A 6,567-nucleotide genomic window follows, 5' to 3' on the forward strand; every position below is an offset into this window, starting at 1 on the left:
TCTGACTTTTGTACATTAGGGATGTTACTTACTTACTTATGCCTCATAGTCCCCTACAGAACAAAAGGCCGTGACAATCAGCTTCCATCTTAATTTATCCTTGGCAGCATGTTGTGCTTCGCCCCAGGATAGGTGTAGTGCTTTTAGTTCGGCTTCTACAGTCCTCCTCTTTGGCCTTCCTTACTTCCTTCTCACAGGTGGTCTCCAGCTCATAGCTACTTTTGAGATAAAATCGATCTCTATCACCACACTGTGCGAGTTTGTCTTCTTATACAACTCAGCATTTGAAATCCTCTCTGGCCAGAATATGTTGCAAATCCTCCTGAGGCAATTGTTGTGGAATACCTCAATCTTCTTCACGCCACTCTTAATGACACTCCAACATTCTGACCCATACAACAGAACACATTTTACATTGCTAAGGCTGAACTGTGCTGATTTCCAGATGGGCTGGGGACTAGCGAATGCACTGCGGGCTTTCCCTAGTCTTGGTTTAATGTCCTTAGCTGCAGCATTGTCTTTGCTCAGCAGACTGCCAAGGTAGATGAACTTCTCGACATCTTCAAGTGAAATTCCATTCAGAATGATGGGTTCACCAGATCTTACGTTGATGCCAATCACTTGGGTTTTGGTGGTGTTTGTGTTGAGGCCTATTTTCTTGGCAAATGTGGGCATGTGTAAATGAAAAAAGAGCTACATCGTCTGCAAAATCAAGGTCTTCAAGCTGTTGGAAGTGAGTCCACTGCATGCCTCTGGGCTTGTCTGATGTTGTCTGTCTTATGATCCAATCAGTGGCTACCAGGAACAGGATTGATGAGATGATGCATCCTTGCCGTACCCCTGACTTCACTGAAAACCACTCAGATAGGTCGCTATCAAGGATGACACTACACTCAAACTGCAGATAGAATAGCTCAATCAGTGTAACCATCTTCTGAGGGATTCCATATGCACGCAAGATCTTCCACAAGGTGTCATGGTATAGGCTGTCAAAAGCCTTTTTGAAGTCAATGAAGTTAACGTATAAGGGAGCATTCCACTCCAGGCACTGCTCAATGATGTTTCTTAGAGCAAATATATGGTCTACACAACCTCTCCCCTTCCTGAAACCAGCCTGCTCTTGTCTAAGATCTGATCAATGATCCTGCCTGAGATCAATGGCTACTTCAATTCTGGACAGAGGATTCTGCAAAACACTTTTGATGGAATTGAAAGTAGTGTGATGCCCCACCAGTTGTCAAAATTTTGGAGGGTGTCCTTCCTGGGAAGCTTGATAATGAGGCCTTTGGACCAATCTTCAGGGATGATGTCTTTATTCCAGATGTTGACTAGATCAGTGAGTACTCTAGTAGGTGTGGTAAGGTCTGCTTTAAGTATTCCAGCATGGATGGTGTCAATTCCAGCTGCCTTCCCATTCTTGAGTGCTTTGATGGCACATCTGACTTCAGCCTTGGTTGGGGGACTGATGTCAATGTTCAGAACATCTACTGCTGGTGGAGGATTGGCAGGCTCGTCTGGCTCAGGCCTGTAGAGTATTTCACAAGTGTTGTACCCATCTGTTGGCTTGCTCACGTTCAGTTGAGAGGATGTTGCCATTCTTATGTTTAATTGCGGCAGGCTGGTTCTGGTTTCCACCACACAGCCATTTAGTGATCTTATATACAGCACTGATTTGACCTCTCTCTGCAGCACGCTCAGCCTGGCTAGCCATCACCTCTACAAAGGCTCTTGTATCCTTCCTGGCGCTCTTCTTCATCTCCTTATCTTTGGATTTGTAGGGTTTTTTCTTCTTTTTTTTTTTACATTAGGGATGTAAATGGATGTACATATATTAAAAATTCTGTCTGATATCACTAAACTATTTTCAGGTTATGGCAAATAAGCAATAAATGATAAATATTCTAATTAAAATACATACTATTTTGTCTAAATAAATGACTTTTAAAAAATGCTAAAAACTATAAATGAAAAAAAAATGAAAAAAATGAATGCCACAAATAAATTTAGGCATCATAACAATCAGTATAAACATTTATATTCATTTAGAGATTTGCTAAAGATTACATTTAACATTTATGTACATAAATGTACATTATACATTTAATGAAATATTAGTATTTTTAACTGTAATTAAGTATTAAATTAGATGAAGTTAAATGAAGTTAGAAGTGTTAAATTAAATTTAATGAAGTTATATCAAATATCAACAATACCTATACATTTAAAAATCTCAACAATAGCTGTATCCCGTCTCTGAGCTACCTTACATTTCAAAGCATACATTACCAATCAGATGATCTTTTCCTTCACTGTCATTCTCAGCAGTGATATCACTCAATCTCATTTGCATAAGGAGAGTCAAGCTTAGCTTTTTAGAGCAGCGGGAAATTAGACGCTTATACTCTCTGTGGCTGTCATACAAAAATCACTGTGGCAGAAAAATCTGATCATTTAATAAGATCAGGTGTTCAGGGATATGATTAAATGTTTTTACGGTTAGCAATCATGGAAATGAAAAGCCTGATATTAATGCAGGTGTGCTAATATTTTCCCTTCAACCGTACAAACACAAACACACACACAAACACACTGTGCAGACATTCTTCTCCCTCGCCCGCCACCTCATCTTAGAGACATTAATCTCTAAACACTCACCCCAAGTTCTGTCTGACAATATAAAAGCATTCAACTCAGCTAAATTCAAATCCACTCGACAGCATGGACGAACTAGCTTAGTGTGTTTGACAGCAAGGGCTGAAACCACCATAGACACTGAAGGGGATTTGATTCCCTTAGTTTCCCCTCAAGTGGAGACAGAAATATCATAATTAGGCTACAGTGCTATATCTAAGTAATATTAAGATGTTGTATACAAGCTTATAGACTATTAATGTAAAGATTTACATAAGAATTATTTGTCAGATACCATATGGGTTGTGTAAAAGTAATGCAGGTGATGTACACTACAGCATTAGCTTTTTTTTCTTCTGTTGAACACAATAGAGAGAGAGAACTAAAAACTAAAGATTGTTTTTGTGTCATTTCCGTATGTTTCCAGTGTAATTTTTGTATATATTTATAGTTTTAGTCATTTTAGTAAGTCAAACTAAACGTATTCTATAAAGATTTTTGAGATTAGTAGTTTTCAACTAATATTTATTTCAGCCATATTTCAATGAACAAAAACTATATATGTGTATATATATATATATATATATATATAAATATTAAATAAATAAATGAAATAAATATTAGTTGAAAAATACTAATCTCAAAAATCTTTATAGAATACATTGTTTGACGTACTAAAATGACTAAAACTAAAACCAAACATTAATTAGAAATATGAAAAATCTAAAACTAATAAAAATTGCAAAATTAATAAAACTTAATCTAAAACATAAAAATTAAATGACAATTGCACATTTTAAATTAAAGTATCTATGTACATATTTGTATAAGTATATATGTATATGTATATTTTCACATTTTTACAGCACCTCTCTCCTCTATCTGGTTCGAAAACGCTGTAAAGTTTCCTTCCGAAATGCAAAATGTGCTGTGATTGGTTAGCTGGCCCAGTGTGTTGTGATTGGCATCGTATGTATGGGAAATGTCACGCCCCTTAAAACTTCAGACTTAAAAGTGTTAAAAAACATGCAAGAAGATCACGCAGAATGGAGTTCATGCATGGACTTTGCTAGCACATATGTCACAGGACGTGTCAGAGTGGTATGTTTTTATTTTTTCATTTTCTTATACATTTTAGATACGTTAACCATTTAATCATGATGATATTTGTCAGAAAACTATGGAAATACAAACAGTAATCGATCAGAAAACAATGGTTAATTTTCCTAAGGGGCGGTGAACTTCCTTACAAAAAAAGAGAGCTTACAGAAGCTATAGTAAACACTAAATCAATACTGTAATGTTAGATACAAGGAATCCACACGGCACAGATGTGGGCCGGATCTGGGCCAACACTATGTTGCTGTCTGGGTTGCTCTTTGTTTACATCATATAGCTACATAAAACTTAGAATTGAGATGGATTTTTATATACTTTTTTTATTTTGAATCTTGGAGCTGTATAGTTTGGTTCATGGCTTAGAATTCTTTATTGTTTAAATGTTTTGAAAATTTGAAGGAGAAAATGAATGGGAAAAATATACCCAGGTCACTTTTGCACTCTATAGCTGATTCTTTATGCTCTGTATAGCTGATTGAAGCTTTGAATGCGCCGCCCCCAATCTTAAATATTTGGCAACATTCTTGGTGACTGTCTGTTTGAGAGGCCATTTAATCACTTATATGACTGTCTCTCTCAAGTGTAGAGAATCAGTCTACCTTTTGAATCGATGCCCACATGTTCATGTAGGAGTATGACATTGTTATCTATGTGCTTAACTTCACATATTCAAACATCAAGTGTTCATTGAAAGGAGCAGAGCACCACTCATCCGCGATAGATGGATGACTTGTCTGTCTAAAATAAAGCAGGGAGGGCCGGGACATGGTTTGAGAACCCACTCTCCCTCTCTCACACTTTTTGATGTCTATCTGTCTGTCTCCCTCTCTGCCTCGCTGTCTTACACACACAAAGTCCCACAGGCACTTATATCCACTCATATGGTGGGTGTAGTTGAATTTTGGCCATTTTGGAGTAGATTTTAAATGCAAAATGGTGGTGACTTGCCCCTGCCCTCCTCCACGGTTCTTTGGGTGTGGGTGGGATGGACAGGCACAATCTTTAAAGACCTTGCATTGCAATAGGGGAGTGTGATGGTGATGTCATAGCTCTTGTTCCCACATGCAGGGCTGTATTTATGAATTCTGGAACCCCTGACTGTATATTATGCTGCACTCCTTACTTATTTAAATGTAAGGTGGCATTGTGGCCTGATGGACGGGCACGTTGAGATATATATTGAAATATTTAATATTAATATTATATTAAATATAGATATAGAAGCATCAATTAAATCAGATTACATTCATATATTTTTATTAAATTATACATTTTTGATTTAAAATACAGTATACAGTGAACCCTACAATGATCCTGCTGGACCTGTTGTTTGCAAGACAAACAGTTATTCAACACTCTAAGCACAAAATGCTATATATCTCTATTGATCGTAGAAACTGATGCTGGAACATTATCTATGTTCATGAACATAATTCCCAACACTCTGCTTAACACAGGCATGGATCAAATATGTCTCTCTGACAGCTTCGTGGCACCAACTGACTTACTGCATTATTTATATCTCCGAGTTATGCATATATAGGATGGGATCAATTAATAGACATCTCTATTGATAACAACTCTAGGGATTGAAAGACAATGCTTATAGGTCATCAATACCTGTCACTCATTGGCTCTAGATCCAATTTATCAGTTTGTTATAAAGTCAGCATGAGCTCAATCCATTGTGTTCATTGACTATCTGACTCAAGCTTTAAAACAAACGTTATGTCACATGCTGTCAAGAGGAGGTGTAGTGGAGGATGCTTGGCTTGTTTTGTTATAACGAGACTGTCACTGTATGCTTGATTATTTTGCATTTAGGCACCTTCATTTTTATATTCATTTTTGTAATGAGAATCATTGATAGAAATGTTTAGTGTTTTATATACACAAAGTAGTCATTGCCGTTTTTGAAACTCACAGTAATGTGGTTTATGCTTTATTATAAAAGATACCAACAATGTCATGCTAGAAAGTATTTATTTTCTCAGAGCCAGACTTCTGACTGTTGGCATAAAGTCGACATCTCAGAACAAAGCAAGCTATAAAGGCATGTTCAAGCTAGCAAAACTCTCGAATAACTCTCAATTTTCAGTGCCATGTACAGTGCTTCACAAATTGAGGCAAATCCAAGAATTAGTTCTTCCTTGGAAGTGCTCATAGTCATTACATCAACCTAGTACCTATAAACATGACTTTGTTGTTGATGGAGTGATAAAAACAGTTTTGAGTCCTAGAAATTGCATTTAAGTCTGCCAATCAGATTAGAACTAAAAATTGACTTGGATTTCAGCCAGCGTTTGCCATTTTTATGTGCGATATGCATCAGATGGTCCATGAATGATACATTGGCAGTCTGTTCTCATGCCGTCTGAGGCTGATACGAGAAAGCTTTCTAATGGTTCTTCTTATAGCATCATTAATGGGCAGGGGCATCATGACTCATTTATACATTTATTTTTTGAGTGTGGATAGGCAAGTTAAGACATGACCAAAGCACAGAAACAAACATTCACTCCACCATAGATTGCAAAAACAAAAAACATTATTTAAACATTATTTTTCAGTCATCTGACGTTTGCCATGCATTCATTACAACAACAAAAAAGTGCACCTCCAACAAATTTAAAGTAAATCCTCCTAATTCAGTTATATTTATCCCACAGTATAAACAATGACAAAATGTCTTTGTATATACTGTAGATAGCATAAAAAATGACAAATTTTATATGCTCTTGGATAAATATAAAGTTTTTTTTTTTTTTTTGAGTTTGGCTGAGCAAAGTATTGAATATTTTATGTTTTTGCAAGCTA

Source organism: Squalius cephalus (assembly GCF_949319135.1).
Source record: "Squalius cephalus genome assembly, chromosome: 16".
Classification (NCBI taxonomy): domain Eukaryota; kingdom Metazoa; phylum Chordata; class Actinopteri; order Cypriniformes; family Leuciscidae; genus Squalius; species Squalius cephalus.